Source organism: Lathamus discolor, chromosome Z, assembly GCF_037157495.1.
Source record: "Lathamus discolor isolate bLatDis1 chromosome Z, bLatDis1.hap1, whole genome shotgun sequence".
Classification (NCBI taxonomy): domain Eukaryota; kingdom Metazoa; phylum Chordata; class Aves; order Psittaciformes; family Psittacidae; genus Lathamus; species Lathamus discolor.
The window spans coordinates 1316507-1343143 of NC_088909.1; the positions used below are offsets into that span (position 1 = coordinate 1316507).

The 26637-nt window shown below is 41.7% G+C and overlaps 1 long non-coding RNA gene and 1 pseudogene across 3 annotated transcripts in view; both read right to left on the bottom strand.

Moving 5' to 3' along the window:
- Positions 1-26637, bottom strand: part of LOC136005662 (uncharacterized) — a 69536-nt gene that overhangs the window by 32474 nt on the left and 10425 nt on the right. The window contains exon 3 of one of the 3 annotated variants that reach the window (XR_010608826.1): positions 3675-3779. The exons of the other annotated variants lie outside the window; for them this stretch is intronic. This is a non-coding gene — a long non-coding RNA (uncharacterized LOC136005662). The remainder of the gene's footprint in view (positions 1-3674; positions 3780-26637) is intronic. 3 annotated transcript variants of the gene reach the window in all.
- Positions 4981-6888, bottom strand: LOC136004583 (uncharacterized; annotated as a pseudogene).

Here is a 26637-nt window from a genome sequence, read left to right on the forward strand (position 1 = left end):
AGAAGAGAAGGCTGCGTGGAGACCTCAGAGCAGCCTTCCAGTCTCTGAAGGGGGCCTATAGGGATGCTGGGGAGGGACTCTTCATTAGGGGCTGCAGTGACAGGACAAGGGGTAATGGGTTAAAACTGAAACGGGGAAGTTTAGATTGGATCTAAGGAGGAAATTCTTTCCTGTGAGGGTGGTGAGGCAGTGGAATGGGTTGCCCAGGGAGGTTGTGAGTGCTCCATCCCTGGCAGTGTTCAAGGCCAGGTTGGATGAAGCCTTGGGTGGGATGGTTTAGTGAGAGGTGTCCCTGTCCATGGCAGGGGGGTTGGAACTGGATGATCTTGAGGTCCTTTCCAACCCTAACCATTCTGTGATTCTATGTTTTACTATGTACTGTGTAATACTGACTTGAATCCCTTTCCTGAGGGGAGGAAAAGGACACACAGTAGTGCCTTGAACAGACCCTGCAATCCCTTGCTATCTTAGCAGTTTATTATCCTCCAAAATAATTCTCAGTGTTTTGCAAAACACTATAATTAATTTCTTTAACATAAAGGACACATTGTACATGGAACTGTTTTCCTATTTATAGTAATCTTTTCCAAGTATTCTGTTGCCATCCCACATCTTGAAATGTCTTCATTACTTATGAATAGGCTATCTGCTGCTGTGTTTTCTTCCCCTTTGTAAAGGCCCATTTATGAAATCAGTTCAGTAGCTCATCCATTTTAGATTACTGGTTTACTCTCCATTTAGTAATGATTTCTTTACCCCCACCCCACCCCATAAGCCATTTCTTATTTCTTTTTAGTTCTCTGCAGCATTTACTCAGCCTTTTTTATTACTGTTAGTCTCTACATCATAAATAAATCTGAATTCTGATTTTCACCCTATTTCCTTTCATCATTTCAAGTAAAGGTGCCTTTGTACCATCAAATCTTTGAGCTACATCAGTCACTTCTTGAGTCTTGTATCTTCCTTTAGCAGATGAATTAGTTGTGATGTGCTTGTGATATATTTAAATCCGTGCCTGTTTTTCTCTCTACTTGTGTTTGTTTCCTTTTTAAATACTTCTTGCATCTATTTCTATTTCACTAGTTGCTTAGTTCCTTGAAACTTATCAGAATTTTTAATAGTCCAGTATTTCCTGTTACGTGCAGCTTTCCCACACGCATTCTGTAGCGTGAATTCAGGAACTGATCGTGTTTGAAGCTCGGACACAGCTGCTTTTCCTCTGGTCAGACTCGACCAGGCTCAGACACTGCAGATCTGACAAGCAAGTTCTCCCCCTTTTCACTCCCCTCTCACAAATATCCCAACAAAGATTAGTGCTAGTATTCTGCTTCCATTATATTAGGCTGAGCAATTGCTCGATACATCCTACTGGTACAGATTTGGAAAAGCAAGAAAACCAAGAAACTCACTTTCATTAACAAGTACAAAACTAATACCAACACAAACTGCAGAATAAAAGTGATTGTTTCATGTTCCACCTCAAATTCCTCATCAGGCATTTAGGTTTACACTAAGTTCCAAGGAAATCAGGGCTGAGAAGGGTCTGCCCTGCTTAAGATCATCTTAAACATGGTTTGCTGGTTCCATGCAATGCAGTGTGTGCAGTGTGCTTTCAGGGATTCTTCCAGAACGAGCTATCATGTTTTATCAACACAGAGTACTTACTGAGTGTTGATGCAGAAAGCCCAAAGGAACATATGTAAACTGACTTCCTCAGAAGAAATCACAAGGAAGAACTGAGGGAGTTTAATATAGACACCAGGAGTAAAATCCAGTTATTAGAAACACTCCTCCAATGCTGATCATATCCAACTGACTAACAAAACCCCACTTGCACTTGGAAAGGTACAAAAGAATATAGAAGGAATGCAATGCAGACTATGAAGATGACTCTATCAGAAGATTCAGCAAGTCAGAAATGAAGTGTCAGACAAACTCGATATCTTCATTTCGGTTTCATCGGAAATCCTGGTACCTCAGGGTGGGAAGAGAAGGTGAGAGAAAGAAATTTTTTAGATAAATGTATCTGACAAGTACCACAACTCCTCATAGTCATGAGCCTGGGCTGGCATTTTTATTAACGGAAGGATTGGATATTTTCAGTCACAGACAGTGACTGGAATAACAGTGTTTATTAACTGATTAAAAATTTCTGCACATTTAAATAAACTACAAAACTTAGAAGAAAAAAAAAGGTGATGTAATTTAAGATGCAAAGTACCCAGTGACCATTCCACTTGCCGCAAGTACTGCCCACCGGTGGTTTGTGGGCTTTGACAGGCTTCTAACTGGTAATGCTGAAGTACATGAAGACACAAAAAGCTCATTAAGGGTTCCTTAGGAACACATTTTGACTAAGATTTTTTTTTAATTTTTCTAAGATTATTAAAAAAGAGGGGAGAAAACCCAAAACCAATACCGGCTGAAGCTGAGAGGATGGTGTATGTAAAGAAGAGAGTTGGATCCTCCAAGAGGTGGGGTGTATGATTTCCCACCATAAAATTTGTGCATTGGAAGCAATGCAATAAATGAAAAAGCATAAAAGTTGCAGTTTATTATGCCTCAATGGTCTCCAGAGTAAATCTACTTAGCCTGCAAATCAAAGGAGGATTTTCCCACCTTCTAGCTATGAAAATCTGAAACTAATTCTGTGTTCTCTGGCCACTCATAATACAGGCTCTACAATCAAAACATAATTAACAACATTGCTGCTGCTGCTAATGAATAAGCTAGAAAAGAATCTACCTCACTCTTATCTAACATTAGTTTTACAGGAGAAAGGGAGAGAGAAAGGCAAGAATGACAAAGTAGTATTTTTGAGGTCAAAGATAGCAATTGCAATAATTCAAGAAGGTAGCCACTTTCTAAGTGTAATTAGCAATGATTAGAAAAAGAACCTCACCAAGAAAAAAAAAAATAAAGGTGCATCCACCTTTCAGACTTCCCTGGGTTTAAACTTGACAAATAGGTACCCATTCTTGCTTATTATTGTCTCAGTCTTGTTCCTTAAGCCAAACGTGCTTGTGGCAATGTGTTCAGCTTCCACAGCAGTGGGGTAAAGATATATTTCAAAACCAGGGTCAAGGCAGAGTGAATTGATGATGCTGTTACCAACATCCACAAGCTGACTACAGACCCCTTCACAGCTGGATCTAGGACCAAATTGGCACAGGCAGACTAACAGGTAGAAATAGCTTAGAAAATATTTCCTATTCATGATCAGATTTTATTGTTTTAAATTAATAGTGGCTACAGGAAATTATAGATAAAACCTTTCCCAATTTTTCCATTACTTCTTTCCTCAGTTTTGTCTATGAATTCAATCTCTTCTGTCCCCCCAAAAGCAAAAAAAAAACAAAACACAACAACCAAAACCCAAAATGTACTCCCCTCCTCCTCTCCTCCAGAACAGCACAAGCCATTCTCCACATCAGGTCAATAGCAACAAAACTAGGAGAAAGCTTTTCAATATTAATTTTTTAAGTTAGTCCAATTAAAGGTAACACCTTCAATCTCCCTTATGCTGCATTTTCCAAACATTTTAAAACATTGGATACAAAATGCTGATCATGAAAGAAGCTGAAAGCTAAATGCTAAGCTCTGCCAGGAGTAGAAACTTTGTCTCTAGGGAACTGGCTATCAGTCAGCCACGTGATCCAGTAAGTTATACCAACCTTTGTCCTATTCCAAGGGCTTCCCTTAATCCAATTGTTTTGATACATCTTGACGTTATTATCCCAGATCTCATTACCACATTGCAGAAGAAGAGACTGTAAGTCCTGAAACAAGAATAAAGATCAGACTGCAAAACACAGTTCTAATATTGGCTAAACTGAAAATCTCTACTAACAAAAATGCATCTTTTCTTGGAGCAAAGGGTAGACAAGAGAGTGATCGTAAAAATAATGCTGATTACTATCAAGAAGTTACCAGGAAAAGAAAGCCCAAAGCTCCTCTTCTCCTCCAGAGTTTTTAGGTGTAATTTGCACTTTCATATCAAAGATAGGACTGGCATCAAACACTGCTCAGAGATCTACCTACTTCTGCTGCAGCTACAGACAATTAACATGTCATGAAACCTCACTTGGAGCACTGTGTACAGTTCTGGTGTCCTCAACATCAAAAGGACATGGAACTGCTGGAACAAGTCCAGAGGAGGCCACAAGGATGATCAGGGACAGGAGCACCTCCCGTATGAAGACAGGCTGAGGAAGTTGGGGCTGTTCAGCCTGGAGAAGAGAAGGCTGCGTGGAGACCTCATAGCAGCCTTCCAGTACCTGAAGGGGGCCTATAGGGATGCTGGGGAGGGACTCTTCATTAGGGGCTGCAGTGACAGGACAAGGGGTAATGGGTTAAAACTGAAACAGGGGAAGTTTAGATTGGATCTAAGGAGGAAATTCTTCACTGTGAGGGTGGTGAGGCACTGGAATGGGTTGCCCAGGGAGGTTGTGAGTGCTTCATCTCTGGCGGTGTTCAAGGCCAGGTTGGACAGAGCCTTGGGTTACATGGTTTAGTGTGAGGTGTCCCTGCCCATGGCAGGGGGGTTGGAATTGGATGATCTTAAGGTCCTTTCCAACCCTAACTATTCTATGATTCTGTGAAACAGCTTGCTAATAGGTCCTCCACTTTCAGTGGTCTCTTTTAAGGAATTATTTGTTGTCTCCAGATTCTTATATTTAGATTTCTAACTGTTAAGCCATTGCCCAGAACTGTCTTCAATCTCTGCAATTTCAGAGGCAATCTCAGTATTTTCTCTTCCTGAGTAATTTGAATTGTAACCATATTTAGCAGGACAGGAGATGATGGCAAAATCTCAGTACAGAAAGTAGTCTCCACAGTAGGACAGAGCGGGAAGGCAGAGAGATTCTAACAATGAAATTCATAAGGTTGAAGATAAACAAACACAGTGAATCACAAAATATTTGAGGCTGGAAAGGATGTCACAAGATTGGCTTGCCCAGCACCCTTCCTTAAGCAGGGTCAGTTAGGGCAGGCTGTCCAGAACCATGCCTGGCTGGGTTTACGACTGTCTTCATGGATGGAGACTTCACATGTCTCTTGGCCTTCCAGTGTCTGACCAGCCTGTCAGTAAAAAAAGGGTTTATTATGTTTAGATGGAGTTTCCTGTGCTTCAGTTTGTGCCCACTGACTCTGGTTCTGTCACTGGACATAGCTGAGAAAAGCCTAGCTCCATCTTCTTTGTACCCACCTATCAGATATTTACATGAAATCATTTACATTGGAAAAGATCCTTGAGTCCAACTCTTAACCCAGCACTGCCAAATCCACCACTACACCATGTCCCTAAACACCATGTCTACACAACTTATGTCTAAACATGTCTACACAGCCTGTTCCAGTGCTTAGTAACCCTGCTCCAGTCCCTTAATCATCTTGGTGACTCTCTCATACTGAGGAGTCCAGAACTGGCATATTCTCACTGGCGCCTGCACAGGTAAAGGATACCTTCTTTTGCAAGACCTGGCTTTTCACTTTGATGACCTTCTTGAGGAGGCTCTTGTCTGCCCAGTTCTCCAGTCTGCTAAGCACAATCACTACCCACTGTACCAAGTGGTTGGTACAGCTGTGAACTTGCTGGCAGTGCACAGTCCCATCATCAGGTCACTAGTGATGACATTACACAGTACTGGCTCCAGTACGGAGCCCTGGGGTACACCACTCTTCTTTGAGTGCCTCCACCCAGGCTTTGTGACACTGATCAACCCCCTGAACCTGGCAGGGCAGACAGTGTTCAGTTGTTCCCACTATCCCAAAAATATTGAATAAGAAAGCAAGATGTAAGCTTTCTGTCCAACTTACCTTAAGCAACCTTCTCTGAGCTACCCTAATTTCACAAAATCTCTTGTAACAGTCTTTCAGAACAGGAGAGGCTGTGTGCAGTGTTCATACTCATGAATAACCTGGGCAATAGTGTCCATTGTTAAGTCAAATCCTCGATCATGCGTCCATCTCTATGTTGCATCTCTGCTCTGATGGCCTGAAGTGTCATGGGCCCATAAGGCTCTAAATAATTCACCCTCTCCTTCAGCAGTTTCTGCAGCTTGTCCCTGGGGACTCCATACAGCTGCCTTCTATCTCCAATGCTTCTAAAGCACTGATACCAGTGACCAGATACTGGCTCATACTGTCCCACACACCCTCCCACTCATGACTGTCCAGCCTTCGGGAAAAACTCTTGGTCCTCCTATCATCGTCTAACCCTAGACAAGACCCAGACCCGACTCTGCTTAACTTTTGAGATCAGACAAAATGGTCATGGGTAAAACACTCTCCGTATGTATGCCAACATGCTGATCCCCATCACAGTCAGCAGGCAGGTCCCAAAGGCCATTCAAAACCTTCAGACCTCTCAAATGATGCTGCTGTACTTGTCCCTGTGGCTGGTGTAGCTGCTGTGCTTGCCGGCTCTCCCACCACCAGCTTCTCTCTTCCTGAGTGCAGATCTTCCTCCTCTGCCTTGCTGGATAGTGCTGCGTGGACTCCTGCATCCTCCATTTGTCCCGGGTGCCCAAGGCTGGACCCAGCTGAGGTTCCCAAAGGTGGTGTCTTGCTCTCTGCATCCTCCTGGGGCTCGGGCTCGCGGGGCTCAGCAGGGGGCTACTGGAGGATGCTCTCGGCCCCTGCGGGGCTGGGCTCGGCAGCCGCCTCCTTCCCCTCCTGGACCGCCCCGACCTCCTCCACCAGCAGCCATCCCCTCCTGGCCTCCTGGTCCCCGGGGCCACTCTCTTGGGCCACTCTGGCCGCCGGTGGCTCCCGGGGCCGCTCCGCCTCGGCTCCCCGCAGCCTCATGAAGACGGAGGTGAGGACAAGGGCCAGGACAGTGAAGAGCAGTGGGACGGCCAGGTACAAGTCCACGGCCACGTCCATTCCGCCCTGCTACCGGAGCCCACCCGTATTACAAGTCATTGCCATAAAGTACAGTGAAACCAGAACCTTAGCCCAAGCCCCACACTTGATAAACACTAAACACAGCAAATACCGGCTGTAAGTAAGGTACAACATGCTGAAACCTTGAGGTCAGAAGCAACAACTTCGAGAGCCAATAAATCAGCATTGTGACGAGTGACTATTAATCCGAAACAATGAATGCTTTTCAGAAATATGATTAGACATACACCAGTCAGATCTGTCATTATCTCAACCCTTTGTGCCCCACGTTGGAAGCCATTAAGAACTGTGGACACCTTTGATATTAAGAAAACAACATTCCAGGTTTAGGCATATTATTTAATTACATTGTAGGGAAAAAAAAAAAAAAAGGGCTCGCTAGCTTGATTATTTAAAAAATTGCATTTAGTAACTTAAATGCTTGGCATCTAAGTAGCTCCAACAATCCAGAATGCTGGCCAATATTCCTCCATCACAGAAAAAAACAGTTTAGCTCCCAATACCATACACTCAGTCTATTTAATCTTCCTCTTTAATACATTAGATTTCTTTGTATTTGTTTAAATTCTAGGCAGCAAGAAGGAAAAATATTATTATCCTCTTACTGAAAGCCTCAGATACTTAGCACTGTTCAATACTTGGCAAGATAAATTACAGAGCTGCTCTAGAACAATCATGCCTTTTAGAAAAAAATAATGGGTATGTCTGTTGTCTCTTTTGTTAACATGAAAGGGGAGCCAAGTAAAACACGAAGTGGCAAAATACTGAGGAATGACAGAAGACTTGTCCATGTCACAATGCAACTGTAAAATTATCCCATTTCCTCTCATTTCTGAGTGCTTATTTTTTTCAGAAAGATGGGCAGAAGACCAGAGTAAAGAGGTTTGGATCCTGCTGGCCTGAAATCAAGGAAACAATACCTAACTTATTTTTCACCCAGGTATTGTTTGGATTTCCTGTGCTGGTGAGTTGGAAGCAACTTGGAAAGGCTCAGATACTCCTCAGTGGCCATCACAACAGTCACAGAATCACAGAATCACAGAATCCCAAGGGTTGGAAGGGACTTAAAAAGATCATCTAGTCCAACCCCCCTGCAAGAGCAGGGTAACCTACAGTACATCACACAGGAACTTGTCCAGGCGGGCCTTGAATATCTCCAGTGTAGGAGACTCCACAACCCCCCTGGGCAACCTGTTCCAGTGCTCTGTCACTCTTACAGTAAAGAAGTTCTTCCTGATGTTAACGTGGAACTTCCTATGCTCCAGTTTACACCCATTGCCCCTTGTCCTATCACTGGATATCACTGAAAAAAGCATGACCACATGTATACAAGTGTGCTACCATGCCACTTGCCATTTGGCCACTTAAAAGACCATGACTTCCAAATGGTACCCTCATTTGGAACCATACTCCAGTAGTGCTGCACAGGTTTCCAGAGGTGCTCACAAACTTGATGATCAGGACTACCAGAAAGTGGAACTTTCCACATCAGCAGCATCATGCATGGCGAGGTGAAGACTTCATTCATACAGATCAAATGGGGATACATCCCTCAGCTGAAATTGTGCTGTGGACCAGATTATCCCATTAACGCTCCCATGTGGGGAAAAAAAGTACTGTTTTTTTTCCTTCAATAAAAGAACAAAGCCCATTGATTTTTCTGTATATAGAGAGGATGAAAACAACTCAGGCAAAGTCCTCATTCTCTCATACTTGTTTTAAATACAGTATGTTTTTGGGTTTTTTTTTAATTGCCGAAGCAACTGCATCTCAAGCTATGGAGCTGGAGTGTTCTCTAACTCCCACTGATGTCAGTGTACTGACCTCAGTGGAGGTTTCAGAGTTAGAGATTTCTTTTCTGAAGGAAGATGTCTGGCATCTGTCACAACCGGCCTTCTACATTCTGATCTACACTATTATTCCTAGCTACCAAAATATTTAAAGAACAAAAAGAAAGTACGATTTCAGTTCATGACCACAGAGCCATTGTAGCACACTGACTGACTGCAACTGCATTTTACTGACCCTGAAGTAACTACTCAGAGCAAATTTTAGGTAAGAAATTGCTGAAGAGTTCTCATGGTTACTGTGCAGAAGACCCAACAAAGCAGAAGATTATTATGTGAAATGCACGCTCTCTACATAAACCCACCAGACTTACAGCTCCAGCTGAGCACTTTCCTTCTAACAGCACACTCAGTGTTAAAAGACTGTCAAAAATTCTTGTGATACTAGAACATTAGACACTGTAGGATTGATCTCTGGCAGTGGACAACAGCAGGTCTTCATGACCATGTGAAGGATCCTATATTTCTGTGGAAAAAAAATTCACCACCATTTGCCAAGAGTTACTTGAGACTGGGGGACCATATTGCAAAACATTCTGCTACTGAAAGAGTTGTGTAGCTCAGTACATTTCACAATTACTTATGCTAAAATTTAATTTAGGTTAATTTAATTCCTTGTTAGTTTGGGGAACTTGATCCCTTTGCAAAGGGTGGCACAGACACTTCATAAGTGTTTACTCCAGGATTAAAGTACTTTTGGCTGAGTCTGCATGTAACTCACTTGCAGCCTCCTGCATTTATCTAGACTATTTGTCGAATTTATTGAAAAGTACACCTGCTAAATTAATTTTTTAAAAAATCATCATAGAAGACTACTGCTCAGTAAACAGGAATGCCTGAACCTTCAGTGCTAACAGCCCCTGATGAAGCAGCTTACTTAAACAGGAGGAATTAACTTCAGGGCAATTGTCTCCTGAACATCAATAGACAATAGCATGGAGGAGACTTTCTTTTTTGTGTGCTGGTGGTTTGTGAAAAGGAATCTTTGGAAGTAGAAGACAGCAAAGAATAAAACCAAACACCTTGGTCATTAATGGATGAATCTCAGTTTCAATTATTAAAGATAACTCTAGAACAGAAATAGGGGATGTTATGGAGGGGAGGGGGTATAGGCCTTTTTCCCCTCAAATAATCTCAGGAATTTCATTTTGCAAAGACAGCACTGCTGAAAGTGTTTAGCCTCCAGATTAGGCTCCAAGTTACAGCAACATTCATGTGATTATGGTCATCATGTCTGATATTTGCAGTATGCTACCTGTAACGGCTGTAAATACATGAAAAATACTTGTCAAATGAGCGGCCTAGGGGAAAGCATTTGGGTTGCACTGACAACCATAAGAGGAGGGAGCAGCATTCTAGTGCACATGGACAAAATAATTACAAACATGAAAGACCAAGGAGTAAAAACATACTAAACTACTTGGGCTAAATATTTGCGACCAAATGTACCATTCAAAATGCTGTACGAAGTTAAAGTATGCAGTACTCTGCAGTTTAATGTGTATTTCATAGTCACATAAAATAACATTTATTTTCCATTGAGTTTTAAATCAAATTATGAAACACCACTCCTTTCCCATTAGTATTTTGGTGAAGAATTTTGGAACACCCGACTGTGCTATTTAGTTCCATCTGCTGAAGCTTCTTTCCTTGCCACTCCATATGATCAAGCTCACTAGTAGTACTTCCTCCTTGCCAACACACATTAAGTCAGTCAGTAGACCTCACTGCCACCCTGCGTCTGTCCACACTGAAGAAGTGAAGAAATGGGGTGTTGTTTATTGAGGCAGCAGAGACATGGAAACAGCCCTTGAATATTTAGAAGATTGTGACAAAGAGTGAAAACTCTTCTCCATGTTAATGGAACATGAAAAGAAGTAGGTATGAACTGCAGAAAAGGAGGCTTAGATTAAATAAAGAAAAAAATCTTTCAAAATAGTAAATATAATTAGCACTGGAATACCTTTCCTGTATCAGTCGTTACCATAGATGGAGGAAACTGCCTGTCTTTTCCAGCCCTGCATCCAGTGGCAAATCCTTGACATCCCTTTCAGTCTTTTATCTCCTCACACAACTCCAGTCAGTTCTTCACCATTATCTCACAAGGTAACGAAGTTTGATTTTTTCATTTAACAAATGGTGTAGGGTTACTAAATCTTTTGGTATAAGAAATTGCTTGTCTAAAAGGCACCAGTGATCCATAAAGTCTGACAGCCTGTCTACAAGATCTGCCAGCATCAGTTTGGGGAGAAGAAACTTTTCCTAAGGGACCTGAAGAATAATCTGTCTCCGTATGTCCTCCTGGTCTCCAGCCACTATTCAGTAGAAATCACGTACTTCACAAAACTGTTCTAAAAGTAAATCAGAACTGAGGGTTTTCTTGTAGTTCTGAATCTTGCCATATTCTTCACCTGCACACATTAATCCTAATGGCTAATTTTAAATTAGGTTGGAAAAATATTTCATTTTGTTTTATCTTGAGCAGAGAATTGTATCAAGTATTCTTCTTTTGGACATAAAGACTGAACAGGAGTCTCATATATTCCATTTTTGTGCATGAACAATCTTTCAGGAAAGCTCCAGTTGTTTTGGCGATTACACACAGTGTTTATCTACGTATTCTCCCATTAAATAGGACATATATAGGTTCTACTGTAAATTCCTGTAGAGGAATAGCAGAATAAGCATTCATGCCATACTCACAATGGGAGATAAGTATCTGATCTGGAATTTCAGTACTGTGGTGGTTAAAACAGTGAGAGAAAAACAACATTGTTTTGCACTTAGAAACCTGTTTTTAATCAGCTGAGCTACTCCTATGGGGTCAAATAAAAATGATTAGCTTATTAAAAGCATAGCTTTGCTATTTAATAAGCAAAAATGATTGAAAATTCTGTTCCAGATCCTGATAATTTTAGTGTTTCTAGTTAAGCCTGCAAAATTGCATTCATTATTAGTGTCTAGATTCATTAACAATTCAATTTATAGATATTAATGCTTATAATGCATGCTTCGCTTGCCAAAACTTGAAGAGAAATTGTTTCAATTAGCTTTCATGGATCATGAATCCTACCGGCTGGGTATTTTTAGACAAAAGATACAAACACATCCCCAAGCAATGCTAATGCACAGCTGGGATTCGTATGTAAGGTCTGTTAACAGTTTAAAAGGAAAAACAGTAAATGAGTTTTATACAGAATGGTTACATAGGAACAGTACCAATAAAATATTTGCAGGTCACACTACTCCCCTCAAAAAAGTCAAGATTCCCTGGCTTTTGTCCTGTGTTTTAAAAAAGCCAAACCAGGAAGATATAAACTAGTGCCCAGGTTAAAGAATATTTTCCAGCATGTGACTAAGCACACTATGTGTATGTACAGGCCCATGGCAAATTGTCCCATTCTCATTTTCAAACTATACAATTACAATCAGTAAAGATGCATGGATGTAACCAAGGACATAATTTTGCTCAATGTTTCCTCTTCTTTCCTTAAATTAGTTACTGGCAGGGAGAGGAACCCAAAAATCTACACAAATGATTTTGCACTACACATGCAGAAGACCCACAGGACCACAGAGCAGACCAGTCGCTGAGCTGATGACATTATGGGCTCGTGCACCATGGCTAGCACCATCAGCAGGTATGTAAGGTCTGGGAGCAGGAAAACCTCCAGTCTCACAGCCACACCACATCAAACTCTGAACTTTTACATGATTGCATGTGCTTTGCATGAACCAAAGAAAGCATGCAGCCTCAGGACAGAGACCAGTGATTCTATCTGAGCACTCAAAGGAAAAGCAACATGAATCACTTAGGTCCACATGCTGGACTTCATTAATACAACAGAGTTAGCCTTTATTATTGCCAGTAATTCATTACCCTCTCTTCTTGTCTTCTGAGCGTTGTAAACACCAGTTGGAAAGTGGAAAGATTTTAATGCAGCTACTACACAGAAGGCATCAGAAGGTACAACAGATATGTCTGAAGTCAGTGCAAGTCACCCCAGAGAGCTAACCTGCTGTTCCAGCTTCCTGAATACAGGGTTCTGTAGCACAAGCACTCCAGTGGAGCCAAAGCCCACAGTCCATAACTGCTACATAGCACCACAGCTGCGCTCCAATCCAGCACATCTGTCTCTGATCAGACCCTCTTCCAGTACTTATAGGAATTACCTCCTCCATGATTCCATGGAACTCAGAACTCAAATACAATGAAAAGATGCTGGCTTGGTTTTGATTTTCTGGTTTGGTAGTTCACTGCCATTTTTTGTGAGCAGCACCTCTTTAAAAACAGGGCAGGAATTTCCAGTCTGGTCTTTAAACAGTGGAGGGAATGAAAATAAGGAAAAGAGGTCTTCAACACATGAACAGCATAGCTAAGGAACAGTCTGCTTTCAACTCATGCCTGTATTACTTGTCTAGAAGGCAGTTGCTACATTCTCTCTGAAATAGACCTAGGGAAGGTGTTTTCAGGCACAGGAAAGATTCAAAGGAAATCAGTGTTTCTGCAAACAGATAAATTTGTGGCTCTCCGCTCTGATAAGAAGACAAACTAAATTCCAGGAATATTGAAGATACTCAGTGTTTTACCCAAATAGCTTAACCAACCATTCCTTCATAAAGCTGTTTTTTGTTTCAAAAGTGCCTAGACTATACAGATCAGTCAAGTTATTTCTTTTGAGTTGGCTTATTTTTGGAAAGCAGCACTCTGGAGAATACCACCTTAATGGCCGACCACATTGGTGTCTTAAGCAGGCATTTCACTGCTAGCCTTGAGCAGATCTATCTCATGTTTATTTGTAGGGCAGAAAGTCAGGCCCACACTAAATTCTTTGCCAGTGATGTGAGAGTGTGTGCTTAGCTGGAATTCCTCTGCAGAGAAAAGCAATTAACAGAAAGATTTAGAGGACTAACATCAGCACTGAATGTAGCTGGAGCCCATTCTACAGACCAGCAGTGTGAGCAGCTGCCCCACTGCTGCTCAAGGCAGCTCTGGGGCTAGCACTCTCAGGCGCATGGCGTTCTAATTAAGCACTGTTGTGGAGTTAGGGCTTAAGTCAGGGCAACCTCGTTATAACTTGAGATGGTCCATCTTCTACAGTTTAACTTCACCCTGAATTGTCAGTGCATTAGTAGATGATGGACCGCATTTCACTCCTAGTCTGAACCACGTTGCTTCTTAAGCATTGCAAAGCACAAAAAGCTGCTGGGGAAGGTCGGTGTGGAAATCAAGATCTCAAAAATCTTCAAATGGCTCAAAATTTTCCAACCTTTATTCCTTAACTCAGGTATTTACTTTGTTAGATTCAGATTAGGGCCAAAAACCTGGGAAGAGTGGTACCAAGGAACAGATTTGTGCTTCACACAGGGAGTATTGACCTCATCAATGTTTACAAATATGTAAAGGGTAGGTGTCAGGATGATGGAGCTAGGCTTTTTTCAGTGATATCCAGTGATAGGACAAGGGGCAATGGGTGTAAACTGGAACACAGGAAGTTCCACGTTAACATCAGGAAGAACTTCTTTACTGTAAGAGTGACAGAGCACTGGAACAGGTTGCCCAGGGGGGTTGTGGAGTCTCCTACACTGGAGATATTCAAGGCCCGCCTGGACAAGTTCCTGTGTGATGTACTGTAGGTTACCCTGCTCTTGCAGGGGGGTTGGACTAGATGATCTTTTTAGGTCCCTTCCAACCCTTGGGATTCTGTGATTCTGTGATTCTGTATTAAGAAGCACTCCCCATGGCTTCTTGCACTTACACCCTTTCTAATTTCAGGCTTCTAAACTCATACGGAAAAGTAATCTAAACAATTACTTTTAACAACCCATTGTGTGTCACCACCTGCACCAAGGAAGGGGGAACATAAACTTACAGGCCTTAACCTGCACTATCCAAATTCGTTAATTCAAGATTATATCTTGAACAGTGCATAAAACAAGTCCACTAATTTAATAAGCAAAACACCTCAAAACTGCATCAGAAAATGAAATGACAATGCTAGCCTTACTGCCAGCAGCTGTGGTCAGCAATAAAATCATTAGCAATACCACATTACTGTTCAAGGCCGTAACTCATTTGGTTTAGGAAGCCCACAGAGGACTGACTTGCTTTGCCATGAAAAAGAGAGTGCAAACAGATTCCAGTTACGAGATGATCTGCTCTATACCTCCCCCACTTCCTACGAACATGCCATGAGACATCTTCCACCAGCCCCTAAACAGTCTGGTTATTCCTTTGACTACAGAGAATGAAAGAACAGCCCAGGTTGGAAGGGACTTCAGGAGGTCATTTGCTCCAACCTCTCATGGGAAGAGGAACCTAAACGAGATTTCCCTAGCACCCTGTGCAGCTGCATCTTGAAACCTCCAGTGATGGGGACTGTACTGCATCCCTGGGGAGGTCGATCCAGTGATTGAGTGCTCTCACAGTAGAAAATATGTTTCTTGTATCAAGATAAAACCTCTCAGTGCAACTTGTACCTGCTGCAGCTTGTGCTCTCCCTGTGAAGAGAGAGCCTCTGTCCTCTGCTGCTGCCCTTTAAGTACTGGAAAACTATGATGAAGCTCCCCCTGAGCCTTCTCTTCACCAGAGAGGAAAGACCTAGCTCCTTCCTCAGTTGAACCTCATAGGTTCTTCAGCACTTTGAACATCTTTGTCGCCTCTCTGGTCTGCCTGCATCTTGAGTTGTGGGGACCACAACTGGACACAGTGTTCCAGACACTGCACAGAAATTTCTCCTAAATCCTCAAATTAGAGGCTTTCTGCTGGGGGGGTGGGGTGGGGGGGTGGGGAGGAAGCGCAATTTTGTTGAAGGGACACACTGCATTGCTCATTATATCGTTACTCCACTCATCCTAAAGCAAACCATTTGGTCACTACATTACAAGCTAAAGCAGACTGTAAGAAAACCAGAACTTGTAGTTCTTGTGCAATTCAAAAAACCCTGGAAATCATCACAGTAGAAGTGTTTAGAAATTTGTTTAGTTTATCAGTTTGTATTTGCTTTTCACCCCACTTGCAAGAAAGTTTAAAACACAAATGTACAATGCTACTACGTCTGCAGCCCAGAATTATTTAGACCTTTAACTCATTTCAGATTGGTGACACTATTTTCCATGTACGCCTCTTGACAGGCTGTAGTCTAGATGGAACTTCCAATCCAACATTCCCACACTTAGCCCAAAATTGGGTAATATATCTTATGTACATGCCAAATCCATTTACACTGCAGACTTGCTAGTGCCAATGACACTTCTACTCCTCACCTGTGTGGAGATACACTGGGAGCAATAGTGCTGCTCAGTGCTAGTCTTGATTTTCCTAAATGAAATTAGTTCTGATTTTGCTTTTAAACAAAATTCATAATTTCTCTATTCTTTATTAATATATTAAGAACGTTTTAAACTGTATTCTTAAAGATTAGTAGCAACAGACATGGGAGAACATGGTACAGCTGTAACAGCCACTTTGGAAAAATGAACGATGGCAAGTAGCTCCTTCAGAGAAGGTTTGTGTAGGAAAAGTGCAGAGAATGACAAGCTGCTTTTTACTGTCAAAGACTGAATTTCAGTGGACAGTTTTCCAGCTGGTAGTTTAGTTAGTTGGAAGATCCTGTATTATCAGCAAAGTGCTTTTAGTTTTAATATCTTGGAGAGTAATTCAGGGAGAGCATTTGTCTTTTTGTTGGGGGCTTGTTTTGCTTGTGTTTTTGATTACATCCTGACACAAAGTTTCCTTCCTTTGGTAGGAAGTGTAATAATAGAGTTAGTTTCCTAACAAAGGCAGCAAATAGGTATGTTCTTCAATAATCCTGCCTTAACACTTGTACCAGTAGTACCTGAATAAATACACTCAGAAGGGAAGAGGACTCTGTACCATGGGATTATATTTAGGTTCAGCACTTTTAACAGATTTCTAGGTTTTGCAACTATACAGCCAGATCAATGCTGAAAATAGAAAGAAGAGCATGGACAAGTGAGCCAGACTTTTATTTCTTGTTAATTAAAAAAAAAAAATCAAAACAAACAAAAAAAAAAAAATCAAACCTTTCCCTGAATAAACCTAGACAAGATTGCTAACAACAAAGGTGTGTACAAACACTCCCACAAACACAAAAATCATGTATAGAGTATTTGCCGGAGTCCTGTGTGAAGAAAACCAGGGTGTGTCAAATTCAACTCTTAAGTTATTGGGCTGTCATGTTCTGAATTTGACTCAGTTTCCAGATGTTCTTCAGATGGCCTCAAGATGTTGGGCAATCTGCAGATCATTCCAATTGCCTAGTCCTGAATGAGCAACTGAACTGGGGTCTGCATATGAAAGCAACTACACAATTTCACTTGTCTCATTTTGAGCAGATGGGAAACCAGCACACATGCCATAGCTGTTAAGTACCCAGAAGCTGAATAAAAGCTAACAAAAAAATAAATTAAGAACTTATGTTATAAGCAGTTTGTCTCGCTCCCTTTGAGATCCTGGTATAAGCTTCTTCCAGTCTACCAACATTAGTCCAGGTTTGTCCAGTTCTCATACAACCTTACACTGTCACCAACACTTCCATTTCACCAGCCAGCTCACAACAGCAGTGAGACAAAGCTGAGTACTATTAACATACAAAACACACTGAGAGATGCAGTCATGAAAAGGTGATACTGCATGAAAGGGGACCCAGAGCACACGACTAAGAGCCCGAAATGACTCAGTTTAATGGGTTGTCCCTCCATGACTTATTCCACCTACTGCAAGTACTGGAGATAAAACAAAACTGTCTTTGACTTTCCCTCCCCCATCACCTGGAGGTGATCAGCTGGAGCTGACAGTACATCCAGTCTACTGGCTGAGACTGACAGATTCTGCCTGTGAATACACATACAGTTCATCCCATTGACTAGAGAAGATAAAATTAGAATCTTCCAGTATCTGAAAGACGTCAACAGGTTCAAATGTTGTGGCACTTGAAGGGAGTGACCAGGCCTGGAAGGCATTCCTGTGATGCCTATCCCGTGCAGAAAGGATGCCAATCTGCGTTCTTCAGTCTTGCACGCAGTAATATCAAATTTTAGACTGATTTCTACGGCTTGACATGAGACACACTGCAAGCCATAAGTCCCTTTTATTTCAGAATGCCAGTTTCTCCTTGGGGTTTCTACAGGTTTATTTATATTTTTTATCTCCAAAAAGATACCAGTGTCCCAAGTTTGTCACTGCTATTTGTACTCATCTCTGTCACAAGAGAGGGGAATGGTTAAAAATAAAATACAGATTTACATAGAGTCAAGAAGGCCAGATTTCCAATTACAGAAATAGAAACAAGACTAAAAGTAATTAAGAACTATGTATATTATGTTTAAACCAAATAGAGCTTCTTTTCAGTATACCTCACCTAGAACACATTTTGCAGCCACAACAGTTGTGAACCAAGTCCACAGGTTTTCCCTGGGACCTTTTCAGACCACGAGTGGGTTGGAGCTGGCTGGGAAGCGTGACAAACCCTGCCCTGACCACCTCAGGCTGCTCCACACATCTCACCTTCCTTCAGAAAACCCTATTTTCTCATGCGCTCCCCATTTTACTTTCTCCATTTCCTTTCTTAATCCAGTAAGAAAGTAACTTCCGTGACTTACCTCTCCTTGCACCTTTTTTTTAATTATGTTTTATTTTCATCTAATACGAATAGTAAACATGTTATATTGAAGACATCAGTGCAATGACTTGTCTTCAGTATTTAAAATGTTCCTTGGTATTGACTTTACACTCCCAGCTCACTTTAAAGCAAACCATCTATTGTTGTATTGCAGCTTTAATCACCTTTTCCTTCCACGGACACCCGGGACATTGTTTAAAAATACTTCTTAGACTTGCAGTATTTCACAACTATTCAGTATTTTTCTAATTCTCATTTCTTAGGTTTTAGATATACCAATAGCATAGGTAACAGAGTTGGTACCAAAAAATTTATGCTTAGAACTTTTACATTATCACCACCACCTTTGTCAATTTTAGGTGCTTCTGGCATCAAAACATCACATTCCAGCTGGGGTAGAAAAACACACTTCCTGCAGCTGATACTCACTGGTTGTTGCATCTCAAATAGCCTTTGTGTCCTACACTGGCACACCGTAAATATCCTTCACATCTTTCACAAGCACTTCAGTGAGTGCTATTTTGGTAAAATTAGCCTCAGCCTGTATCAGAAGCCAGATAAAAATGCAGCAAGCAGAAGACTTGCTTAACTACCCACATCTGTAGACTCTTAGGCCATATCCATGCATGTCACAGTCCTTTCTTGCAGTTGCTAGATCACACTGCTTTGTTCACCACAGAGAAAACAAGCGAGTTTCAGTTCCAGACATTCTCCAGTTTTATAACAATAGCCATTTAAAACAGAAGAGTCTTTTACATTCACTTCATTTTATCTTACTGTGGCAGCTCTGCAGAGAAGATGAAGTGTGCATTTTTACACTTGGTTATAGCTACAAGCTCAGTCAGAAGAGGCCTAGGTTAAAATTCTGTGCATGACCCTTAATGGGCTAAACACAGCTGGAATGGGGAGAGATTTGCCAACCTTTAAATTTCTGATTTTCACCTGAAAAAATGAGCAGCAGCCCACATTAAGAACTCAATAAGGTTGCAAAATGAAATACTAGAAGTTCAGGAACACTTCAAGGTTCCCTACCCTACTAATTTTCTTTGGTCATATACATGGCAAAACTTTTATCTAATTCGACTTACGGCAGTAGACCATGGAGCAATGGGCTGGAAACCTCAAAAACCACGTCACCTCTGCTCTGTCACAAACCCCTTGCAAAAAAACATAGCTGAAGCCACACCGTAACATGTACAAAGGACTGAATTAAGACTTTACTGATCAACTTAATTTTGTGCTACAAAGTTATCTACTGCTTGAGTAAAACCGCAAATGGGTTTTCAGTTTCAACTCGGACACCAAAAAAATGACAAAAACTAAACCCAAACCAACTGTTTTTTGACAACTGAAATGAGCTTGGTGGTTAAATAATGTTTAAACACAAATGCTTCAAAACAAAGTCAAATTCTTGTGTTCAAAGATAGAGCACGGGCACTGATTTCCTTAAGTTCTTATTTTTCCAGCTTTTTTTTCCCCCCTCCCAACACCTAAATGATTTAAGAAAATTAAATTATTTTTGTCAAAGAGCACTTTTCACCAAGAATTGTTTAAAAGCTTTTCTTGAACCATTTCCTTGTGTTTTCTAGATTCAACAATTGGTTTTACAGCCTTCAGAATTTTGCAGCTGTAATTCTATGGTTGCATGTTCCTCACCACATGAAACTCCTCGCATTTGACATTGCTGAACACAGCTGACAATTTTTGCATTTTATTTTTTGCAAGAACAAACAGGCAGTGGTTGGAATAAGGAGGTTTACATGGTAAGAGGGTGATGGAAAGGAAACAGCTGAGACAATGAGGCACAGAGGCAGTGAAGCTGTAGAAGACAGGCAGATGTTAACAGGCATAAGCACCCTCTTTGTTTTCACTGCTGCCAGAGAGCTTGCCCATTTCTTCCCCAGATGCTTTAGCTTTCCATTGTGCTATCGTTATGCCAAAGCTCCCTCAAACTGATATTTAGACTATGTCACTTTCCCTTTTCAAGGATCTTCAAGGCTCCCTACTACAATGATGATGACAGGAATAGGCTGAAGGGCAGCTGGGGAAAATTGCTATTTGGTACATTTGGACAGAGTAACAACAGCAACACAAATAGAAATTAGCAAATACTCTAATTCAAGATGTCAGATATTTGGCAAAACGCTTAGCCTTAGTTTACAGAAAAGGCACCAGGACTGCAAGCCACCACGGTCACACAGAAGATGCAGATTTACAGTCTGCTGACCCATGCTCTGCCCAAGTCATCATCTCCTGGCATTCCATATCAGGTACAAAGTGGTAAACTGGACCAACCTTGCCATAAAGCTGCACACAGTCCAGACATTTGGCCTCAAGCCATCAGGAGATGACAAATTGTCTTCCTCTGTTTTTTTGAGAAAGGTTCAACAGCCTCTCCCCACCTCCCAACCAAAACCAGTCAAAAATGCTCTCACCAGATGGTAGCAGCGTAAACAGTCTAAAAAGAAAGAAAGTTTACCCCTGCTTGGGCTAATGGAAAACAGGGCTCCAGAACACAAGACAAACCATAGGTGATGAAAATAAATTGGGAAAAGAAGGAGGATGATTCTGAAAAAGGTCAAGAGAGTAACAGATAAGCTGTTACGAAAAGAAGTTTTTGTACTGGTGAGCTACTTGTAACTTCTTGTGTAAGACCCAGGTTTCTCCTTCCCTCAAGAGACAATTCCTGTGCTAAGCTCAGCAGGTCCCATCTCTTTACTGTTATTTTGTGCATTTTGAGAAATAAAAGAGAGATGGGTTCTCCAAATATCCCCATTGGAAAGAGTCATTTTCAGAATTCCTGAGCAGCCAAATACTAAGCCTACTCTTCAATACTTAGGTTAAAAAAATAAAAATAAAAATTAGATGATTTGGAAAACTTCCACATAAGAAAAGCTTCGATGTTGACATAATCAGAAATCCCAAGTTCTACCTTGTCACAAAGACTGGAAATTTAGTTATTTGTGTGCAGGAACAACTGCATGGTATAAAAAAAGCCACCCTTTGCCCTTCTTGTCTCACACACCCAGACCCATGCTCAAGAGGCAGGCTCCTTGCTGGTATTTGAGCTTAGCAAAAGGAAGCCACTTCCTCATTAAGACATACCCAACTATGGTAATAACATGGAGAGCCAAAAGTAGTAACAGATTTATTATTACCACTGTGTGGAAATAAAATGTGTTTTTTTTTCCTCTGTTACTCAATCCAGTTAATTATCCATGCAAAGTAAAGTTATTCCTGGCAGCCACAGAGGCAAAACTAACTTCAGTAATGCTGGGGGTGGAATGGTTGTTATGCAGGAGAAGAAACTAAATAGTTCAGTAAATTAGCCCAAATAGATACACACTGGGATTGGCCTTTACAGATTCAAAATAACAAATTCAGTGCTTTTAGGCTTATCGTACTTTTTTATTTAATAGAGAAATGTCTGATCTGGGACTGCATCATATCCCAAAGACTCTACAAGGAGGTAATTTTTTCAGAGTGCCCTGAGGGTAACAGGAAAAATTACAGAAAGCTTCAAACCATTCAGCTCCCACAAGCATCCCTGCATTCTGGACTTTCACTTAAGCAACAAAGCACAACCAGCAAGGAATTTGTGGTGGTTATTGAATACTTGGACGGGTATTACAAAGCACAGCACTAAATGCTTCTATAGCCCAACATCTTCCTGGAAAAGCGCAGTCTGATTTTGGAGAGGGGAGCAGGAGGCTGAGATTGCAGCACCTTCCTGATGTTACCGGCCTCAGCACAGCTCAGCCGGAAATGCCATGTAACCCCAGCTCCTGGGGCCTTCCAGAGGCACTCTTGGAGCTTACTTGTCCTAGAAAATGTCCTCACTGTCAGGTTTTACCTTAGGGGAAAAGAACCCCAAATGAACACCACAAGAAACAAAACGCTAAAAAACCCAACACCACATACAGTCAGTTGGAGGATGGAGAAACCAAGCCAGAGGGGAAAAGAACACACAAAGCAAGAGCTGAAAGTGAGGAAAACCACAGAATCAAAGTATTTATTTCAGCTGTCCACAGGCACAGTGATTGTATAAACAATGAACGACAGGAACACAAATGAACACTATGGGAAAAGAACCCCCCCACATTTTTTCATTGCAGGAAAGTACAGACCACCAAGAACAGTTTGACTCAAATACCCAGGACCAGTTCCCACACGAGAGCTGTTATTGTTGGCTTCAACACCCAAATCCAACAAGAACAGTCAGAACATGCATTCTGCTAATGTTTGAATAACCCTTGCCAACAAATCGATCCCACAGCAGCAAGGCTTGGGAGATGGATTTAAATAAATGGGAGAGAAAGTAAAGGGAAAAGACATATGGCACTCCTCTTTTAGCACAAGTGTTCGGTGGGACCTCTTTTCATTTCCCTTAAAAATTGACTGTTTCTTTCCCCCCTTGTCCCCTTTAGGAAAGAAACAGCCCAAAAGGGCATTGGAGAGCATCTGTAACTTACATGCAAGGGAGACAAAACTGCCAGAGAAATACAGATTCCCCAGATGTTGACCCAGAGGACAGCCCAAATTAAGCAAATCTCTAAATAAGGTGTGGGAGGCACTTTCTGAAGAAAAGCAGCATTTTTCCAAAGCAGGCTGTCAGCTTAACCCCAGTCCAGCAGACAACTGCCTACAGTTATCTGGTTATTCTACAGTAAATCCATCACTTCCATAGGTAAAAAGGAGGAAAAGAATACTCAGCTGTGAAACAATCTCTTGTGTCTTCTGTATTTGACTTCTGTTCTCTCTATCATAGATAGTATTTTGAAATATCAAAATGGTCCTGGCTTGCAAACCTGGGAAGCCAGCCTGTTGATCCACAGATGGTTCCCTGTGGTAGTGAGTGATTGAGGCTCCTGATCCACAGGCCAAAGGCCCATCCAAAGCTGAGCTAATGAGTCGTACCACTCCGAGGGCTCGAACTCATACTTCTGCACAGCATCATACTGTATAGCTGCTACCCCAGGACCAGCTTAGCTGCCTCCTGCACAGCCAAGCTGTAAGTTACACCTCCAAACCAGTTCCATTGTCACTTCTCAAACTGCCAAGGGAGCAAATCTGCAGAAGACATGAACAGAATTGTAATCGGTTTCCTCATCGACCATCTCTTCTCTAGGAAAGATAGCTTTCTTCCCCAGAAAGGGGTCATATAGCACCGAGGACAACTCTGACTTTTGACCATTCTTTCCAGATGCTTTCATTCTTTTCCTGCTCAAACACATTTGTCTGTTTAGTACATTAACTCATCAGAGATATGTGCATGTGCACCATGCCACAAATGCAAAGGAGAGAGAAGAGAGTGAATAATTAACAATACAGGAAATTTATACTTGTTTTAAGCTGCCATGTCCCAGTATAGCCTATTTCCTGAAGAGATTTCATCCTTTCAATCTTTTCAGTCCTCTTCAGATTCTTAGTATTAAATGGGACTCTGTATCTTTAATTGTGATTCTCTGCAGAAGTAAACCTTTTCCATAGTACGGTGTCTTTTAAAGTTATAAATAAAACAGCCAACTATTTTCTTTTTCCCACAGATGAGAACATTAAAACATTGACATTTTAATCTGTTCTATACAAGAGTGAGTTGTGTCAGCACACTGCTTCCAGCTACAACAACAGAAAAACCGAAGTTTAATTGAAGACAGAGTGGAGAAGCTGCATTGTGGTGTCTGAACCACAAAGATGCACAGCATAGTCTCTTGCTCACTCACCATTTTGGGCTCAGTTTAGCCTTTGGATAACTGTTTGGCAGACAAAAGATGATTGAAAAGAAAGAGGAAGAAGGACAAGAAACAAATATATTTCTCTGATAGAAAGGAAATGCAAAAGGTGAGACCATGTACCTCAGACTTAAATACATTAAAAATTTTACCTAAAAATAGTAAAAGCACAGCACAAACAACTATCACAAAGGCATAACAGAAGCCAGTCACATCCATGTCAGCCCTGCCACTGAAGTGTTAGGGCTTGCACTGATCCAGGCTTTAATGCTGTTAATTAATACTCATTTCCACTGACAAGTTCTTCTCCCCAGCAGGTTCTAGTGATGCACAGGGTTTGCATCAGGTGTTTTCTTAAAGGATCATTCCACCAAAATCATTCTATTATCATACAGCAGACCTGCTTCTTGCACCCCTGCTGCTACATGCAAAATAGGAGCAGGTAGACAGCAAAAAATTTAATTTCCAGTAACAAATTATGCGAGACACTGCAGACTGGAAAAATAACACCTTTAAGACTCACATACCCGTGTGTGTTTAGACTGCTAGTAGTTCCCAAACAAACAGCTATGGCAGCATCAGAATTCTTCATGAGAACAACTTCTCACAGATGATAGCCTTAAGCAGCCCTTGGGCACTTGTATTTCCAAGTCAGGAACCTAACTTTTATGTTCAAGTCTTAGAAGTAGTATAAAAATTAATGCAGACTTGTTCTGTATCAGGCATTTCCCAGCAGTCATCAAGTGGATGAGGATTTCTCCTTCCAAACTGCAGATGCAGTCAACCTGCAGTTTTTTGTTGCTCAATAGGAAAGCCACAGGCGGTGAGCCATTTACTACAGTTTCATTACATTACCCAAAGGTGTTGTATTATTTTTTTAACAATGCAAATCACGGAATCATTAGGGTTGGAAGGGACCTCGAGATCATCTAACCTTCTGCCAAGGCAGGGCTACCTACAGCAGGTTACACAGGAATTTGCTTGAAGGAGTCCAGCGCAGAGCCACAAAGATGATTAAGGGAGTGGAACATCTCCCTTATGAGGAGAGGCTGAGGGAGCTGGGTCTCTTTAGCTTGCAAAAGAGGAGACTGAGGGGTGACCTCATCAATGTTTACAAATATGTGAAGGGTAGGTGTCAGGATGATGGAGCTAGGCTTTTTTCAGTGATATCCAGTGATAGGACAAGGGGCAATGGGTGTAAACTGGAACATAGGAAGTTCCACGTTAACATCAGGAAGAACTTCTTTACTGTAAGAGTGACAGAGCACTGGAACAGGCTGCCCAGGGGGGTTGTGGAGTCTCCTACACTGGAGATATTCAAGGCCCGCCTGGACAAGTTCCTGTGTGATGTACTGTAGGTTACCCTGCTCTTGCAGGGGGGTTGGACTAGATGATCTTTTTAGGTCCCTTCCAACCCTTGGGATTCTGTGATTCTGTGATTCTGTGTCCATAGTGGGTTTGGAATGTGTCCTCAGGGAGACTCTAGGACCCTTGTGAGCAGCCTGTTCCAATGCTCTTCCACCCTCAATGGAAAGAAGTTCTTTCTCATGTTGAGGTGAAACTTATGTTTTAGTTTATGGCCATTGTTCCTCATCCTGTCACTGGGCACCACTGAAAAGAGTCCTGACACCATCCTCCTGGCACCTGCCTTTGAGATATTGATCTGCATTGATGGGATCCCCTCTCAGGCTGCTCTTCTCCAGGCCTAGCTCCTGCAATCTCTCCTTGTAAGAGAGATGTGCCAGAACCCTCATCATCTTTGTGGACCTCAGCTGGACACTGTCCAGTAGCTCCTTGTCTTTCTTGTACTGAGGAGCCCAGAACTGGACACAGGACTCCAGATGTGGCCTCACCAGGGTCAAGTAGAGGGAGAAGAACCACCTCCCTCAACCTACTGCCACCCTCTTGATACATCCCAGGATACCATTGACCCTCCTGGCCACAAGGGCCGGCTCGTGGTCAACTTATGACCTACCAACACTCCCAGGTCCTTCTCAGCTGAACTGCTCTCTAGTAGTTCAGCCCCAACCTGTACTTGGGGTTCTTCCTCCCCAGGTACAGGACCCTACACTTGTGCTTGTTGAACCTCATTAGGTTTCTTTCCACCCAATTCAAAACTAAAAAATACTACAAACAGGAATATTAAAGGAGTAAGATAAAGTGTACTCTGTACTAGAAGTGAGATTTACCATTTCTAATGAGTTAATTTTGTTAGCATTTCACATCCAAATTTCCTCTCCAAGTACCTAGAAGTCCTGGCAAAATGTCTTATAAAAGGAAAAAAATAGTAATAAAAAAAAAAAAAAGTGCCAAACATACCAATTCACAACTTTGTCACTCACTGGGTGGAAAAGAATATTGCTAGTGCTTGACCCTGCTCTCTCAACACTTCAGTTCCAAAGGACAAGAATATAGGCTAGTTGATGTCCCTAAGGCAGGAGATATTTCACATGGAATAAGAAGAATTGTGTAAATAGGAACAAAATGGAAAGTGGATATGAAACT